Source organism: Arctopsyche grandis, chromosome 9, assembly GCF_051622035.1.
Source record: "Arctopsyche grandis isolate Sample6627 chromosome 9, ASM5162203v2, whole genome shotgun sequence".
NCBI lineage: Eukaryota > Metazoa > Arthropoda > Insecta > Trichoptera > Hydropsychidae > Arctopsyche > Arctopsyche grandis.
Window position 1 is genome coordinate 21505875 of NC_135363.1, and position 20782 is coordinate 21526656.

Genomic DNA, 20782 nt, shown 5'->3' on the forward strand with positions numbered 1-20782 from the left:
ATGAATACATACATACATACATTAAACTAATGTACAATAGTTATAATTATTGCATGCCTGATAGCATTTCATTGGATAATAAAATAGTAGAAGTAGTAAATAATTATTTATATTTAGGTCAAATAATTGACATTTCCGGTAGTAAAGAAGAAGAAATAAAGAGACGTATGAAACGGATGGAGTGCATTTAGACGAATTAATGCGGTTTTTAAATAAAAAATGCCACTTTTCCTGAAGAAAACGATCTGCGATCATTTTACCAGTGATGACGTATGGATGTGAAACTTGGACATTGAACGCCAAGATGCTACACAAAGTCTAATGCACTCAAATAAGTATGGAACGTTGTATACTTGGCATTACGAGGAAAGCCAGGAAACGGAATACGTCGGTGAGAAGTATGAGAAGGGATATAGTGGAGAGAGTGAAGAGGTTGAATTGGCAATGGGCCGGTTACGTAGCTCGTAGAAGAATGGACGAAATAAGTGCAAGAATGGTACCCGAAATAATGTAAAACGAAGGTCTCGAGATATACGGATGGATGAAATTAAAGAAAAACTTGTGAGGTGAGACGGATGAGAGTTGCGCAAAACAGAGACGAATGGAAGCGTGTTAGAAAAGCCTTCATCCAGCAGTGGATGGCGAATTTCTGTAGATGATGATAATGACATACATATGTACATTAAACTGACAAGCGGAGAAAGTGAAGATATTGAAATGGCAATGGGCGGATCACGCGGTTAGAAGAAGGGCGAAAGGTGGACAAGAGAAGTGCTGGAATGGTACCCCACAGAATTTAAAATGTTAAAAGGAAGGCCGAAAGATATTTCTTGGGTGGATGAAATCAGAAAAAAATTGTGGGATGGATAGATGGGAGTTGCGCAAAACGGAGGTGAATAGAAGTGTGTTGGAGAGGCCTCCATCCGTCAGTGGATGGCGAATGGCTTTAAATTATGATGACATGAAAATGTACGCATTTCTCGTAACGGATTTTTCGAACATCGGACCTTTCCTCTGTTTAATCTGAAATTTGGAAAATTATAGAAATACTGTGTCTCAGATCTGCATACATTTTATGTGCATACATATATACATACATTGAGTATTGGTGAGTCACTCTTAGTTAGTAATTCAGTATTCATATACAGTAAGTAAAAAAGATGTAAATGCGATTTAAACGCGAAATCGAAGTATAACTCGTCTTGAATATTTGTCTTGTGCGAGACTAAAGGTGACACATTACTTGGCAAGCATCCTTGTGCAGTTAGAAATTGTACGAAATGTAAAGACGTCGTGTATCGAGTCTAGCATAAGGAGATATTCTAAAATTGTTCATTAGCAAATGTAGCATCATCTTATGAATCGACGATAAGACCAAACGTCATTCAAGAATTTATCAAATATTTTCAATGGTTCTAAAGTTCTAATTTTAAATTTTATTTTTCTTAATCATCGCCTTTTTTGTCCATATGTACATATGCAGATATCTATACTGTATTCTATGTCCTGTTATTTTTCTTAAATTATTAGTACTTATGTAAGTAGGAAAATAATCTAACCATATACATATGAGGTCTTGGGGTAATTCATGTTATTCCACATTTGATGTTTGTATGTAATAAAATAAAATTAAAGAAATAAAAGAGAGCAGCAAGTTGATTAAAGCTTGTTGATAATTAACTTATTTTTTTCTTGTACGATGTGTGTACTTGTACAAATACGCAGCAACCAATTAAGCCATCTGTAAATAAATATCTTCACTATGGAAAACATTCAAATTTGTCGCAAACGAATTTTAACACAAAATAGTTCTTATGACACGATGAATTGTCCGAAAATAATAGCCCTGACAAAAAGACCGTTTAACTCACGTGATCTCGTTTGATATTTTTGGTCGCGGGAGGGTTGAATTGTTCGGATGAAAATTGATTAAAACGAAAGAGTGAGAGAGAGAGCACTTACGTTGAATGTGCGAGGCGCGTGCTGAGCAACACAACACGGGTCGATTGTGTATGAATGAGTTGCGTCGTACACAATTCGTTATGTTATGATTGTGACTTGTCTCTTGTGTGTTTCCTGTTGGACCAATGTACATAATACAGCGTGTGTGTATGTGCAACTGCACATTTTGCATAATCTTCCAAACAGAGATAATGACATATTTGCAGCGGCAATTCAAATCATTGTTCGTATTTGCGTTATAAGTAAACCGATGATTTGAAGTCCGAGTACAGTATCTTCCCTATACTAAATGTAGGTAAATATAACATCTACATACATATGTATGTACATATACATATGTATATATCAAAGACAACATTTTTTTTTATTTGTCCTGAAGCTTGAAAAGTCAAGACTGGCTGAACTAATTTAAATTCAGTTTTGTTCATTAAATTGGGAAGATTTTAAGTTACATATGCCACGATACAACTTCAGAAACAAATCTCTAGAACGAATATTCTTATGATTACAAAATTTAAATATATAAAGTAAAAAGCTGGATATAATGCAGAGAAGCATGATATATTATATGTACCTATGAAATGGCTTTTCACTTATTTAATATATATTCATGGAGTATTTCTGAAAATAAAATGCAGCAGGTATAATATGAAGCGGTCTCCTTCACGGGCCCGAATGTGAAACGCCCGAAAACGCAAATATCGGAAGGCAAAGATCGAAAATCGAAAGATCTTAAGTCGAAAGATCAAAAAAAAGGGTGCATGGTAAACGGTACATACTCACTTAATTTGCGCGAGCAGGATTCTAGTCGTATAAATTCCCTGGATAAATATTTCTTTTGAATGTGCTGAAGAATATGTCCCCAATATTTATATACTCTAACCTTAATTTCTCAAAAATTTTGATTTTTTTAAAGTCGTTTGGGGGGGGGGAGGTACCTACATATTTACACTTGCGTTTCAATCCTCTCCACCCTATAAAAACCTGGTTACGGTCGTGGTATGAAGACTAGTCTTTTATCAAGTCATTTATTTATTTTAATAATGCAAAGATGAAATTTCAATATTCCGATGAAACGCTTAGGTAACAATGCCTCCATACTATTATGGTTTCAGCACACATGTAAAAATAGCAACCAATAGCTGAAGATAGAAATTGAACAAAAATTTAGGCAATGCAAAAATCAGGTTGAAAAACGGACACGTGGAAAAATGAACACATTTGGATGTGAACCCAAACATGCAGTGAAGCATGAAAAGATGCATTGAGATATTAAATTGACCGCAATGTATGATTTATTTCACGACTTTGACAGACAAGCCAATCGACAAATGTAAAAATGTATAAGAACAAAGTGCTAGTTGAAATGTATGTGCGTTTGATACGAGCTGTCAACGTCTAGAGAATTAGACTGATAGGGAGAGCGTCCAAAAATGACATGACTGATGAAATAATAGGGCAGTATTGACACCGGACCGTGTATCGTCTGGTTTCTGTATGCGATTAACAGATTGTGATCTTGGCAAGTGATCCACATCGCATCGAAAATATATTTTGGGTATACATATGTATGTACGTACGTGAGAATGATACGACCCGTGTCCAATAGGATTCATTTGATTAATCAACATTGACATAGAAGTATATTCTGGACACGTTTATGGACAGGGTTACAAAAAAGGTAAACAAAAAAATACTCATCGCTATGAGAAAAACCGTCAAACGAGGCGATATCAATTAGTAATTGATATCAGTGTAGTGTGAAGGTGTACATGTTGAGAACAATGGCAAGATTCACAACGGGCAATCACAGAATGGTTTTCACGGAATACCTTAGTTATTTTATAAGATAAGCGGTTGCAATATTGATTTTGATGATTTATGAATGACCCTAATTGAAAAGGTGAGTAGCAAATAAAAAGGAACCATTACAAATATTTAACAAGATATGGTATGAAATTAAACATATCCATTTTATAACAAGATGTCTATGTACATATACCCTTTAGGTATAAACACAGATAACCTAAACACAATCTGCTTTAGATCGTCGATTGTAAAGAGTATTTAGTTTAAATATTATATATAAAATGTATTATAAACATTTATACAAATTATTGTAAATAGGTTTTTTGAGCTTTTTACTTATGCTATATACTAACAAAATAAAGGTTAAAATAAGATAACACTAACATTAAAATAATATCAGTTACTATTAATAGATAATCGGTAACTATTATAATAGACCTAAGACATATTATGAACATCTAATCTAATATATAATTTCGAAAGACACTTTGTATGTGAGGTTTGGGTGGGAGCATCAAATTTCAATGTTTCTATGACGATGATATCGATATCGTTTAATGTTATTTTTTTCGATTCAAATAAATTTAATAAAAAAATAAATGAATGTTTACTATTAGATTTACTGTTTATATTACAAATACAAGCCGGGTAAAACCACTAGTATACATATAATTTCGAACGAGACTTGTTAAGTTTTACCGTTTTCTATGACGACAATATTGATTTCGATTTCGATTCCTATTCCAATTCTGATTCCCGATTCCAATTTCAGTTCCAATTCCCGGTTCCTATTTCAGTTCCGATTCTCGGTTCCTATTTCATTTCTGATTCCCGATTCTGATTTTAGTTCCAATTTACTTTCGATTCAGACAATTGTTGTTGTTATCTATACCTATTATACATATAATTTTATGTATCTATTAATTGTTTTTCCGAAACCACCCGTTGAAATATCAACATCAATTTATAAACAATAAAAAGTAATTCAAAATCAAAACAAACCCATTTAGCACCTACATACGTATAGAAATAATGTTGTAAATAAATTCAGTCTATAAACTAACATCCATTTTTGCATGGAACCGTTTCAACAAGACAAATTTAAATTCTTACAGAAACCGACTAGTTTGAATAATGACACCAATCAAAGTTTAATGAGACCTATTGAAATTAAACCACTATTAGATTTTTCATCTACGAGCCTGTATTAGAATAACAGGCATATAAACGTAATTACATACATTCAATTTGAATAATTTCAAATTTGAGAGATTGAACCACCCTTTCCTGGTATAGGCCATAAATGCAGCCGCGCAGGAGACATTCGCAGTGTCGTTCCACTTATACACAAGTATGTATATTTTTTATTTATTTTGTTTTTGTTGCGTTTTTTATCCAAGGGGGGGAGTTGGGGGGGGGGTCGTCGGCGCGGCGACGAACAATAGAACAATGAAAATAATTTAAGCGTACAAAACATACAGGACCGCGTTGCGGGACGGACGGACGGACAGACGGCGCAAGATCAAATGCGGCCGCCGAGCAATGCGGCCGGGAATGTGCGGAATGGACGAGGGAATCCCGCGGGCCGGTTATCAGCGCGGACTGCGTTTTCTTTTCCTAGCGGAAGGCGCCCGCTGGCTGTGGGAAACGATGCGGCCCGCCATGCGGCCACTTGCACGCCGGACCGCTTTTTGCCTCGCCGCAAACTCCCAAACGCTCACAATTAGGCTTCGGATAAACAGCGCCGATTCGATGGCGATCCTAAAAAAATAAACATATAAAACGATTCTTCGCCCCGGTGAGTTATTCACTGTCACTTTTAATCTGTACGCACCACCTACGCACGAGAACAATAGGTCAAAGTTTCAATTTGATATATTGATTCGAAGGCATGTTTTTATTATGGACTGTATTGTAACATTGGGTCAAGTGAATAATGCAAATTTTTGATTTCCCACGATGGACCTAGTAGAAAACTTTCTAGTAGTATTTTCTTTTTTTATTTCGATTTTTGTATTTATATTATTTTATTTTGTAATTTTTGATATTATAATAAAAAAAAACCCCTCTTGTCCATCGGCTATCCCGCCTCTTTCAAGTATGTATTTTAAATAAATAATTATCAAGTAAAATAAAATTTACATCGACTATAAACGATGTCCTGTGCCTCCAAACAATCGATTTAACTCGACAAAAATCAGTAGGTAGGTGAATTTATGTAAAATATCTTTTCTTAGGAATTGTTTAAAAAAATTTACTATTAAAAGAAATAAACACTCAATAGTCAACTATCGCAGTTCAATTGGGTCTATTATGATACATTTCATCTAGTTCTGACAATTAAAAATCGTCGTTTTCCCATAGATAGCGAGCCACTCAAATCGTAATTTTGGATTTCGCACTGGACATTCCACGACCCAACAACTAACAAGACTAACTGAACACGTGACGAAGAACTTTAATATGAAGAGAAGTACCGGAATGGTATGTCTCGACATAGAAAAGGCCTTCGACACGGTTTGGCACGATGGACTCATTCATAAGCTCCTTATTAACAAAATACCAAACTACCTAATTCTCATCATCAAATCGTACTTAACTCGTAGAAAGCTAGTGGTTAGCGTAAATAATGAATTATCGTCTCCAAAAATAATCGCAGCTGGCGTTCCGCAGGGGAGCTTGCTTGGCCCACTCTTGTTCTCCATATATATAAATCACATACCTATTCCAAAAAACTGTCACATAGCCCTATATGCAGATGATACAGCTTGCTTCACAAGTAGCAAAAAACCAGACACTATTCTTAAAAATCTTGAATTTGCAATTAAAACAATGACTGAACACTTCACTAAGTGGAAAATTCAAATTAATCAAACCAAAACAGACGCCATATTCTTTAGTGTTAGAAAACATAAGCCAAGTTCAGATCTGAAAATCCCCTCTGGAGAAAGTCTGAAATGGCAGTCAGTAATAAAATATTTAGGAGTAACGTTTGATAAAAGAATGAGATGGGCACCTCACATTGAGGCAGCGAAATGCAAGGCGATGCGGGGTATATCCTCAATATATCCAATATTTAATCGCCATAGTTCTTTATCAACGCTAAATAAAATAAAATTATATCGCGCGCTCATATTACCATTATTAACCTATGCTTCACCTGTATGGAATAACGCCTCGAATACTAACCTTTCCAAGCTCCAAGTAATACAAAATAAATCCCTTAAAATAATTTATAATACACCCATATATAGTAACCTGAAAAAACTGCATGCTATATATAATATTCCGTTTGTTACAGACATTACTAACAAACTAACCAGTAGATTCTATGAAAGAATCACTAATAACCATACTAACACACTTGTGAAGAGTCTCGGTGATTACAACAAAATGTCTATACCCTTCAGGTATAAACACAGATTACCTAAACACAATCTGCTTTAGGTCATCGACTTTAGATAGTCTTTAATTAATATTATGTATTAGATGTATTATGAACATTTATAAGGATTGTAAATAGGTTTTTGAGCTCTTTTTCCTATTATGCTTTAGATTAACATTAGAATAATATAATACTGTAATTACTAACCAAATTAAATTAAAATTGTAAAATAGACAATGATCAGTAGATCAGTAGCTATTAAAATAGATATAAGATGTATTGTGAACATAATTTCGTAATAATAAAAAGCATTTAAAAATCAAAAAAAAAAAAAAAAAAATCGTAATTTTATTCATGTTCCAGTCAATTTTACATATGTATTAATTTGTTGAGAACTTTCTTGGGTATCTATCTTTTATATTTAACACAAAAAATATATACGAATTTTTAAAAATATATATAACCAAAATGTTATACTTTGGAATTTGATCTAAGACCAGAGGGGTGCAGTCGTTAAAAACTTAAATTAAAAAAAAAGTTTTTTTGACACTTATCACGGTAATTTACAGGATTTCATACATTTTTGCACTACATACTTTAACGAAATACTATAAACTAAAATTTATTATTATTTATAGAAAGCATCATATTTGACATATATGAATGCTTTTCGAGAGATAATTTTGGTTTCGTAACGATTTCAAATGAGACGTATTTTTTCTACTATCGTTAATACGTATCCTAATGAATTGATGCAGTTCTACTTCAAAATCTTCATCATGCAATTTGCAGTTTGGGTGGTGCGAGGTACTTAAAAATTTATGCAACGATTGAATTCATATTTAAAATGAATCGAGTCTAAAACGCGACACGCTCAATGTGTAGCATGACAGAATTAACTGAATAAAATAAAAATATTACTGTAATATAAAGCAATAAATAACGGTTAAGTAAGTAGGTGCATTTGGCAAAATTTCGCGACTGTGTGCCGTCGTCTAAAATTGATGCGAGTTTTAAAATAAAAATTACGTTGATTTTTTTATGAATATTATTTATATATATATAAAATCGACCCGTTGACAACGTCGAGCAGACTAACGACTCGTGAAAATTGAGGATAAAATATTGACTTTAACATATGGACAAAAAGTTTCGTAGAATTTCTTCGAGGAAGTGTGTATTACATTACGAACATCAATGCAATATATTTTAGGACACATTTTATATATTTTTATATTGAAAGACAATATTGATTACACCGGCCAACATCTATATGTGTCCGAATTTGGAATCTTCGTAAATATGTAACAAAGTATGTGAATAAAACTCGCAAACAAATCTCCAAACATTTTTCTAACCGTATATAGAGAGCACAAATACGAGATAGGAGAATAAAAAAAAATACAAGTGGAAGAAAAGAACTAAAACTGACGAAGCATACGTAGCCTAGCAGTCGGAGCACGCGCGATCAAGAGAATGAATTGCGCACGTGAAATGAATGACAAATGAACGACTCCGTACACCAGAGCTGATGTGTGTAACGCAAACGTCACAGAGATGTTTAATCTCTTCTCAAAGAAGAGACACAGTTCGAAATGTCCAAAACAGTCTTTAACCAAGAGGTCGTAAGGTACAAAGTCGCCAGATCGACGACGGTTCGTTGTCAATCAAAAATATTCGACGGGTTGCAGAACGCGTCGTCGAAGCATCTGTCCGCGAACGGGTTATTGACTCAAGCCATTATATTTACATTAAAAAAATAAAATAATCGAGATATAAGGTAAGGATACAAGATAGGCGTTTTTGAACACGACTTTTGCCGCATGTGGTCGAAATAATAAATCACGAATGATGTTAAAATTAAACGCACGTAGCTCTAACTATGCGTACTGTATACGAATGTACATATCTATTGGTCCACACGAAGTAAATGTATATATTATTAGTTGTATATATTTACTGAAACATTTGATCGAAATTGACCGAGGTAAATATTAGTATTATTACGTGTGTAGATACAGCGATGTTTAATTTGATATAGGCACGTGATGAAAATTTTCCTAATCCCAGACAAATACATATGTATGTACATATATAAAGTAGTACTCAAACCACCATCTGATTGTAATGTGCCTAGTTAACACGGACGATAAATTGTGAATGTGTCAAAGTGGAGTGTAGTTACTAAACTTAACTTAACACAGTCACAATTAAGCATTACATATATCGTCACGTCATACGTCATTTGTGACGTGTGAGCTGATTGATGAGCCGAGTCCGATTTACTATATGTGATTTAGGAGCAAGTTTGCTTTAGCCATCAGTCTGTTGCGATGGTTCGAATTGTTAAATATGTTCAATATTAAAATAACTGTTGTTGGCATTTCAACTAAAATTTTTAAATCTTAATTTAAAAATTAAACAATAAAAAAATTACAGAGTGATGCGCAGGACGTGATTTTTTAAAGATAGTTTTGTACATAAAAAAAATACTGGCATGCCTAGTCTGTACCGGCGCGATCCTTCCCAAAACTCACACATAGGTTATTAAATATTGAACGATAACGGTGATTCCCATATTTGAAGAAATGAAGGAGAAATTTGTCGAGATAATAGGATCCAACGAATTAGCAATGACACGAAGACACGACTGGAGTCTACCTAGACGTGTCGTGCCGCACTTTTGAGTGTGTTCTTACCATTATAGTGACAATGGAAAACACTTCGGACGGGTGGTTAAGAAAATTTTATCGACTAATAAAAGTGAGACAACCCAGAAATCCTCGTAAAATAATTGAAAAGCAGTGAGAAAAGTATTCCGTGGGTTAATATCCCAGAGGGATAATCCCTCCTGGAGGAGACGAGTGAAAGCGCTGACCCGAATTGGATGAATGGATGTTCATAGAAGTGAAATGGAATGAAAATATTATCACAACGCCACACATTCACTTGCTCGGGGTTGTTGCGTGTCTATGCGAATGCACCAATGTGATAATAAGCAATGACGTCCCATTTTCCACGATGAGTTATGCAGTTTTATTATACAAATGCATCGGAGATTTTTTTGTAAAATTCTACAACTTTTTTATTGTATGTAGCTTGAATGACTATACAGATAATTATAGAGATATATTGTCATGATTTGCTTTCGCGTGAGAGCTTTGTCAATTCAATGAACGATAATTGCATTGTATCCAGAGTGAGCTACAAGCGCAACAACACCGAAACACATACTAAACGCTACAAACGATCAATTAATTATATGCATATTTTTTCAACGCGATTGCAAGAAAGTAAAATGTAACATTTACCGTAATCGATGCGAAAGCGCCGAGATCACCCAATGGTAAAATTTTACACGGTGCAAAATCGCCGGAAGTGAAGAAGCAGTGTCCGTTCGAATTCACCATCCGCCGACGACGATAGCAGGTTAAAAACAAAACAACACACTGGACACTTCTGAAAAGAGACAGAAAAAATAATTAAACACACGATTATCGACCGTATTATATAACATAATATGACACTCGTACGTGAGCATGATTGAATAAAATGTGTGAATGGATCAATTTTTTGGTACGTATATAATGGAACGCACACGAGCCGTGGTCAAACGACGACAATGGGTTAACACTGTGTTTTCTATTGCGTTATACGAAGCGGTAAAACGTGTACGTGCGATGATTTAATTTTGTACAAAACTACACACAGCGACGGAGAGTCCATTGGAGACAAGAGGGACGGGCAGGGAAAAAGAGGGACCGTGAAGCGTACAGAACAATGGGTTTTAAGGGAACGGTGACGGTGCGTGGGCGGCTTGAAGAATCACTACAATCAAATAAGTATAAACCGCCGTTCAAAAAAATAATAATAACAAAAAAAAAAGCAAAAACGGTTAGAAAAACTCACCATTCACAAACCTTTCTTTCGTACGAAGAGGAATAAAAAAGGAAAGATAATAAATTATTACGAATAATCGAACGCCTACGAAATATCGTTGCGTAACCGGTGCTTTATAAAATAATAGAAATTTACATACGATTTGGGAACAAGCTTCAAATTCAACCACATGAACTTTTGAAGGATGATCAAAATCGGAAGAAATCATCAAGACAAAGTGATATATTTTTTCCCGTGTCGATACCATTCTGTATATTATTGCAAAAAATTTACGTATTGTACGAATATTAAGGATTCTGCGTTCTTTGTGCATAATTAATCGTCTGTAAAGATCAAGGACAAAAAATCTCGACTGTTTGTTTGAGACTTTCTGCACTTTATAGGAAAAATTTATCCAATTTTTGTAATAATGAAATATGAGAAGAAAATTTATTGAACTATTAGTGATCCTGTGGACAAACCGGTTCTATGATTATTTCCCACACTAGTTTTGTTGACACAAGTATTGCTCACACGAGGATATCATACACAGAAACCAATAATAAATAAAAATAAAACTCGTGGAAAACTACAATACTCGTGCGGAGTAATCCATTCACCGGACAAACCATATAAAGAAGAAAATGATAGAAAGACACTTGAGTGAAAATATAAACGTTCTAATGAATAGCTAAAGATAAACTTATAATATATACTAGTGTTCATTTTTAATTAAAAACTGCTCATATATTAAAAAACAGAGACTTTAATAATGGACGATTTTAAGAGAAATTTCATGTGCAAATCAAAACAGAAATGTTTTCTCTCAAAGTTTGCATATTTCGGAGGCCTACAAGTGATTAAACGTATAGGTTTATTAAACTGCGGAGCCAGTTAAAAATTTACCGACTCCGACTACAACTTGAACGATTTTAGTAAGATCGACTTTTTTTGCCAACGTATAAAATTGTTAGTATACTAAAAATAGCAGCGATTTTCTAAATATAAGAAATTAAAGGAATTAAAAAAATCACTAAAAATTTACGTGATAATGTATTGAATTGAATTGAATTGTTGGTAATGAAATAGGTATAAACAAAAAGGAAAAACATACATAGTATGTATAAGTGTATGAATTTAATATACGAACAAATCAATTTAATAAAAACTGAGATTAAAAAAGTATGATTTTGGCGATAACATATCAAAATACGTGAAACTCGACGATTTTATTTATAATGTAATTTAAATTCATGATTTTTCTAAGGGATTATTAAATTTAATTTTTTTAGTAGATTTATTTCAATAAAATTGAAGACACTAGTTGACACATGCCGTAATACTATTAATTAAAGAAAATAAAAAGTAGTCGAAGTCTGCTGATTTTTTACGACTCCAAATCCGCTTGAAATGCTACGACTCCGCGACTCCGACTCGGACTTCACAGCCCTGATTACAACATAACAAATCCTTTTTGCTCGCACGTTTGTCTGGCTTGAAACAATAGTATGTAAAGGTGATTTCTAAATTATAATACAAAACTAATGAAAACGTCGGCGTGAATTTCTTCAACGCAGTCTAATATTAAATTCACAATCGAAATAGGCGGCGTATAATATGTTTTTGGGTCATAAAACTATCAAAGATTCGAAATATATTGGCCAATATAACAGTTGCGGTCGTCGAACGTTATTATCCGCCGATTTTATTATGAAAGTGTAGTAAAAATGAAAGTCAATGTCCGTTCTTAGCGCGTCGTACATATGTATATGTACATACATATAATCTATTTATCGCATTTGCCGTCTGTATCATTTACGTAATGCGGAATTGATCGGTGAAAGGGTACGTCATTGTACACGTTTAACGATTTGAAGAATTACCTACAACCCATCCCCGTTCTCCCTTTAAGCCCTCGAGGGTTTAGGTGTGCCGACACGTACACAAACATACACATACGCCGGATATACGCGGCGAAGAACGATTATTTGAGGGATGAAACGTTCGGTTCGAATGCTCAAAAATCAATAGAGCCTATTCCATAGTAATGTAGTGTATACAAACGCCTGGCCATTGTCCAGGCAAATGTAAACAGGTGGGCATGCGCTTACGGCACAAAAACCGACCATTCCTACCCATTCTCACCCCCCCCCCTTTATAAAACCAACCCCTATATTTGAAATTTATATTAAACGCTTGAAATGCGTGGAATCATCGGAAATTTTCAGCCGAAGTTAAATCACGAAAATGTGAGAGCCAAAGTATACACGTGTATGTATGCATGTATGAACGTTCATACAACTTGTTGCCGCAAGCAACCACCTACCCCTAGTCAACGTTGTTGAAAATAGAAAATAAAAATAGAAGAATAAAAAGAAGTTCGTACATACTGGAAGATTTGCGCCGAGCTTCGTCCGCTTTCACCCAAGAAAAATAAACTATAAAAGAATGAACTCACCGAACCGAGATTGGATATGATCGATTTTCTAGTCAGAGTGAGTTAGATACTAAACTTCAAAATATAACACAACCGAATAAAAAAAAGTCGACCATTTCTAAAGCCACCGAATTAAAACGGACGCTGAAAGGGTTACAAAAATAAATAATGAAGAAAAAAAACGTGCAAAACGCGTTGGCGAAACTTCAACCGCGGCGAAAAGGAGGGATCGGAAATCGTAAAAAGTTAAATCGGTTGTAAAATAAATAATTACGACATAAAGTAGAGTGACTCGGCGCGAATTTGTAATCGACATTTTACACGAACACACACACACACACACGCGTGAGAGAAAATTTGCGGAAAAATATTGCGAGACCGAATCGGGTGGAAAATTTTGAATTTTGACGGCGACGAAATTGATTATTGGATCCATCTTCTGCGATATTGGCTTCCAGGGGGCGCGAATTTTCGCGCGGAAAAATAACAGCGACGAAAATGGGTTAAGAAAAAGTGGAGATATAATGTATATAGTGGGAGGGGTTTGACAAGCTGTGATGAATGGAATTGGCTGAAATTGAAAGTTGCGCAATAGCGACGAACAAATATTTTTTATAAAAAAAAATCAAACAAAAGAATCATGAAATATGTTTATTTATTAAATGGTAGATGTGAAGTAAATATGTAAATGAAAATGTAGCGATATTATATATAGGTTAAAAAAATATGTTTTCATATCTAAAAATCCCCAAAGGACGATTTTCATCAATTAGTCTAATATATTTATACATAATATAAAATTATTCATATATAATCTTAGGCCTTGGCAACATTTGGAGTTATTATATAATTAACCGATACCAATATATACATGTTTATATTATTAGTGAGTCATTCACGCAACGAATCTCCGCAAGCTTTTGCATTGATTGGTACATTTGTCAATATGCGACTCGGATCCTTTATGCAGAACTAATTCATAATAATTAAATTGGAGGATTAAATGAACTATCGACGGACTCGGATAGCTCAACTTATTGATAGTTCAACAGATATTGGAAAGTGTATCGTAGAGTTTGTGCTGCAGGGACGAATGTCCGTCGAAAGGAAAGTTGAGTTACCAATCTGCAGATGAATGGACTTCGAATTCAATTGGGTGCACTAGTTGTAATAATTAATGACGTGTATTATTACAGTATGTATTATATATTACTAACGCAAAATTACGAATTGAGTCATACAATCGAGGAAAATCAATTTATATTATATGTACATGTAATAGGAAGCTATGCATGTATGTATATTTATAAAACTTGATACGATATCAATATTTTTAGAATCAAAATTGCACTTGGTTAAATTTTTCCTTTTCAAACGAAAAGTTTACCACTCCACACGCAAACTCAAAATATAATGCAATTTTTATAATGCGATCGACCTTTAGTTACAATTCACGCAAACACGTTTGTACATACATACATACATACGTTTCTAATAGTGTATCCCAACGAACATATTAAAATAAGCAACCTTGAAAACATTTCATTTAAAAGATTTTTATACACACTTCTGAAAAATTAGCAAATTTGATATAAAACCATCTTAATCATTTTATCAAAAATAAAAAATAAGAAAGACCGTGAAAGAAAACATTTTGTTTTGCGTTAAAGCTAGCCACCGAGGGAAAACCGGGTTCCGTGGGTTGACCGCGATTAAAAAATATATTCAGAGTATTATCTCTAGTGCTGCTGGTCAGACTTGGATATTTATGACTCCATGTCCATCGTTTCCTACCAGAGTTTGTCAATTTATCTGATTTCATTGTTGAAACAGATCCTCATCAAATTGGCAAAAACAGTCCCATCCACTATGTCACAACTATTTGAATTTCACTTTATAGCCTATAAATTCGGGTTTGGTGCAAACGATCGAAAAGCGCCAGACAGATTGAACCACAGATTAACTGGATGGCTGCTTTAAGCGCAATTCTCGACTTCACGAATGAAAAATTTCACATCAGATGATTTAATATTAAAATGGTAATTATTAAAATTGAGTTGGATCTTTCTGGCGAGTTTAATTCGGAACTAATAAAGGCAAAATTCGGAACTAAAGTATCAGAAGCACAGAACGTATACAGGGTAGGTATGTCGGGACTTCGGTTTGATTTCGCTTAGTGTAAGTGTGAGCAGTGCGCACGCATAAGGTACACGTGTCGTTAATCTGTGGTTCAGTATGTCTGGCGCTTTTCGATCGTTTGCACCGCATCGTATAAATTCATATACATACATATGTACAAGTTAAATACCATTGATGCCACTGAGGGGCAACCCGAATACGACATCATAGGAAAATATAAAAATTGGGTCCATCGACTATGCCACTGGCTTTCCCAAAATATAAATAAATAAATTTATAAATTCTGCGGGAAATAAGCGCCGCAGGCGTAAATTTTATAATTTTTTTAACAAAATTCACTACATTATAAATAACGTAACATTAGTTGAAAATGTTAATTTTATTGGCTAACATGCCTATGTATCAAAACGCATCATCCCTCAACATCCATAGATTTACAAAAAAAAAAAATTCAGCAGAGGTTAGTCGTGCCACCGTTCACTGGCCTGCTTAGAAAGAATTTAATTCGACATGCGTGTTTCTCAAGATGTAAAAAGAGATCATTCTCTAAGTCACGCGAAGGAGTCTGATTATAGAGATCGAAAAGGTGCATTGATCCCCAACGAAAAACTAATTATGCACAAATTGCGGAACATGCAACATGATTTTTTCGCCTCCCGCAAAACCATACTCACACACACCAATAAAAAAATAATGATAAGGTATAATAAAATAAACCCAGCTACAACACGTGCAAGAAAAAAACGAGCTACACACTCAAGGGTGGCTCATTTTATATGCGTAAAAATGACTGATTCGACGTGGATATATAATATTTTAGTTAATATTCTTTACATATATTCTGGTAGGTATATTGAAGGGTTAAAGCTCGGAGATTAGGTAACCCCTTCCTCTACCCACTAATCGCGTCACATTCGAACAGGTAGTCCGTGATACCTATCATTACGAGAGCAGCATCCTTTCTGGTTTTGATATAGCAGAACGTGTGCTTCGTTTTGTAATGCGGTAAATTGTGTAACAACGTATATGATTTTATACAGGTAAACCTCAAAATTAGCCCTCGCAGATACAACGCAAAAACAAACGGGATATTGTCAATTATATCCACTTTTTTTTACAAAATGTATTCTACCTAAACAGCACAAGATCACTTGTCAATATTATAACGATCGTAAAAAAAAATAGTTTGTTATCTAAAGGAAAATCGAAAAGTAACCGAACCCGTAACGCATGTCGAATTGTATGCACTTCAACAATATTGTATGTATGTACATACATACAAATACAATGTATACGACTTCAAATTTGATCTATGGAGATTTGTATTTTGGTTGACATTATGAAACATGAAAAGTACAACAAAATACTATCAAAAGTTTTTTGTTTAATATTTTCGACATGGGACACTTGTTGCATTTATAAAACTCAAGCACAATACCTCTCAATTGTCCTATTCCCTAAAACTAAAAAAAGCATTATCCATTATATATAAATGTTAAAACAAGGTCTAATCTATCAACACCCATTGAAACCAATGTGAATCTTAAACCCACTAGACAAAGAAGCGATATGTATCACCATCAATAAAACATGTTACATATTTATTAACACGTGTATAAAACATGTTACATATTAAATATGTACAATGGGCCTTACATACAAACAGTGAGAGCAGGATACAAGGGTACGAATCAAGTCCCCTAGTATCCTCCTCGCACACAGGCAAATAAGGCTGTGCGACAAAAACAGGGAGATTTCCACAGTACGCCACTGATATCAATGTATACATTTTGTTGAATTGTTCCATTTCTCTTTCCAGGTGTTTTTTATACGTAAGAAATCTTCATAAAAAAGTTAACAACCAAATACATTTATTTATTATTTTCATATATTGATGGCTTGGTGCACAGATATTTTATGTCCATTTTTGAATTTGCATCGAATTTTAAGTTTGTAGATGCTGGAATAATTCAGGTTTTTCTTCCAAGGTAATTGATGTGGTATATATTTATGTATGTTTATAGTTATACTGCGGTGATTCCTTTTATTTAATATAACAGTGATGTGCGGTTGCTCTAGTGCTATTGCCGGACAACCGTCTCGTTCTCCGACGAAAGGGTCTCTCAAACTGTATTCGTTGGGGAGGGGGGGGGAGGTGGCCTCATGTAGAGGGTTGACTTATTTGACCTCTAGAGTGGGCTTATAATTATTCTACATAAAAATACATATATTTCTTTAATGCTAAATGTTTATTATTTTTCGATAAGATTTTTTTTGGTTTGTCATAGGGTATGGAATCATTTTTCCAGGTCCCGGGATTCCTCTCGGCGGCCCTGCTTGTAAGCAACGAGAAAACCGATTTTTTTTTTATTCCGGCTGGGATTTAAACCCACAAACAACTAGGTGAGTTACGTTGTGGCTATGTATTAACATTGTTGCTTCTATGTATCTTAGCACTTCGTATACATCATTATTTTGCTATCGACCCTTCTCAACAGCCTCTCAATATCTTACATATCTCCATTCGAAATCCTTAAGCTAACGACGGAAGAAAGCACCCAAAGAAAATACTCGACATTGTGGACAACCTATTTGATTTTACCGATCGGAAACGACTATAGTGGGCAACCGATCAGATCGGAACTGCTCTAGAGGTGGCTGCCAACAAGTACGTCGACGGGGGATCAGAATTGTGCAAACGATTACTATAAATAGTGAGTGTGGAGAGCGTCACAAGTGAGTGATGCCCAACCGTTTAGTGTGTGGGCGTGCGACGATGACACTACGCAAACGGCTAACGGTAATTACAACACTGATAGCCGAACCGAACCGACTCATACATAATAATAATATGCCTACCATAAACACGCACTGGGTACGTATTTCGTGAACTGGCATATCCGTAATACATACATATGTACATACGTACCCATCTCCGTCTCTGGATATGGAGTAGGTATGTGGTCGGTGCCAGAGATAGTGCCATTGTTGAAATTAATTTTGCGTACGCAAACATGGCACTCACCTTGAACGTTTCATGTCTGTCGTCAACCCTGCAGCGACCGGGTGGGTGTGCTTTCGAGTGCCAAGATCGTAAATTTTCACGCGTATGCTTCGAGCAGATGTACGACGCCAATTATGCGAAAGGGCTCTTTATTGCCATTATGCGTTTTATTACGGTCATTTATAAAAAAATGTAACCGAGAATTCCGTCCGCGAAGGACAACACGAACGGGGTCATATTCGCGTGTTTCTCGAATGGAGTTTGTGCGTGTACTTGTTGTGCACTTGCCGTACTCGAATGATTCATGTAAATAAACAGCGAATCGTTCCGTCGATAACGGAATCTTTGATGTAACAAATCGAATAAATACATCTGTCAAGCAAACATGTTATCATTTGACAACCACAAATTAGATTCGGTTTACAAGAAGATGGGTAAACAACAACAATGAGATGAAAGAAGGGGTATAATACACACATTAAGTAAATTATAAATAAGACTATGTACCTACATATTTGAGAAAGTAGATAACAGAAAAATTCATATTATAAATCATACATACGACTTGATTGTCCAAGATCACAATCAAACAATAGAAAATACATCTGACTACTGATTCCAATACTCACTTTTGGCACATATGTATGTAGAAACTAGATTTTGAGTTTAAAAACTGCAAAAATCTGTAAAAATTTCGCATTTTTTAAAAATTCTTATATTATTATATATCATAATCGAAAAGAAGCCAGCAAAAATCAGTCATATTCGAATTTAGTTGGTCAAACTTAGCGAAGATTGATTAGTCTCCGCTCCGGTCAGTAAAAACGTGTTTTTTTTATGTATGTTTTAATTTTTATCGGATATAAAATGTAATATATAGAAATTTACTTTTATCCTGCATGGCTTTGTCGAGATGGTCGCAAGTCTTCACTATGGCTAAGCAACTAGGGAGGATACAAGAATAATATGGACGCAAAAACAAAATAAGATATGAAACAAAAATAAAATATAAAACAAATAAATCGATATACAGGTATAAAAACAAATACAATGATGGAACACAATTACGATCTCAAATTTAATAAATCAAAACTAACAGAAATCTGTTTGAGGAGCTTGATGCCCTTTGCGACAGGTGACGAGGCCATCAAATTAGTACATGCCAAAAGAAAAGAGAACAAATACGTATTGATAGGGTTCAACTTAAATCACTATCATACGATATGAGATTGAAAATAAAAAATCTTTAAACATTAGAAACAAGAAGAATAAGAGGCGATCTAATAGAAGTTTACGAAATTGTAAATAACCACTACAATGATTAACCACCTGACGTTTAACAATAAACATTCATCTTAGAGGTCACACTCTCAGACTCCAAAAAGATATATGTATGTACAAAGATATATAATTGTGCCGTGGAACTCTCTTCGTTTTATTGCACAGCCTTACTAACGTATGCGCAAGCAGGATACAAGAGGACTCGGTATGAAGTCACCTAGTCCCCTTATATCCTGTTCGCGCACACACACGCGTAAGTAAGGTTGTGCGACAAAAACAGGGAGATTTCCACGGCACGCCACTGACATGTATTTATATTACCGAAAAAAAGGATCCTTATTTTCAAATAGAGTGGTTAAAATATGAAATAGTCGACTCGATGAATATTAAACCTTTTTAAAGATAAACTTTCCGAAACGATTTCCAAAGAATTATTGAGTTGTTGCAAAATAATCTTTAAAGTGGAATACAAAATTTGATGGTGAATGGATTTTTACGGATACTGAGATTTCAGACAAACTCGTACAAGATACACTTCAACTGTAACATAATCTATACAAAGTTTTTCAAACGAAATATTCAAATTGTTGAATTTCATATTTTTAAAACATTTTCGACTAGATCAATAATTCAGTGAAGAATCGATTAATATTTGAAAAACTACTGTTGATTTTATTGAGGATTGTGAAATATGAATTAATTGAAAAATATTGAAACAAACGTCATTATTATAAAAATAGATAATATTATATACATAAAAAGTAGCACGTCTTATATTTTACATAAGTAAAATAAAGGATGAACGTAAAAAAAGGTTATCCAAAATTAAATCCAGCACGAGAGATTCGCACAGACAAGCAAAGCATAGTCGTAAATTTCAAACGTG

General features: G+C 34.4%; 1 protein-coding gene across 5 annotated transcripts in view; it reads right to left on the reverse strand.

The window, feature by feature from the left end:
- Nucleotides 1-20782, reverse strand: part of sd (TEA domain transcription factor 1 homolog scalloped) — a 103950-nt gene that overhangs the window by 72671 nt on the left and 10497 nt on the right. For all 5 annotated transcript variants that reach the window (XM_077437439.1, XM_077437434.1, XM_077437436.1 and 2 more), the window contains exon 2: nucleotides 10468-10615. The gene's annotated coding sequence lies outside the window, so the exon portion shown is untranslated. The remainder of the gene's footprint in view (nucleotides 1-10467; nucleotides 10616-20782) is intronic.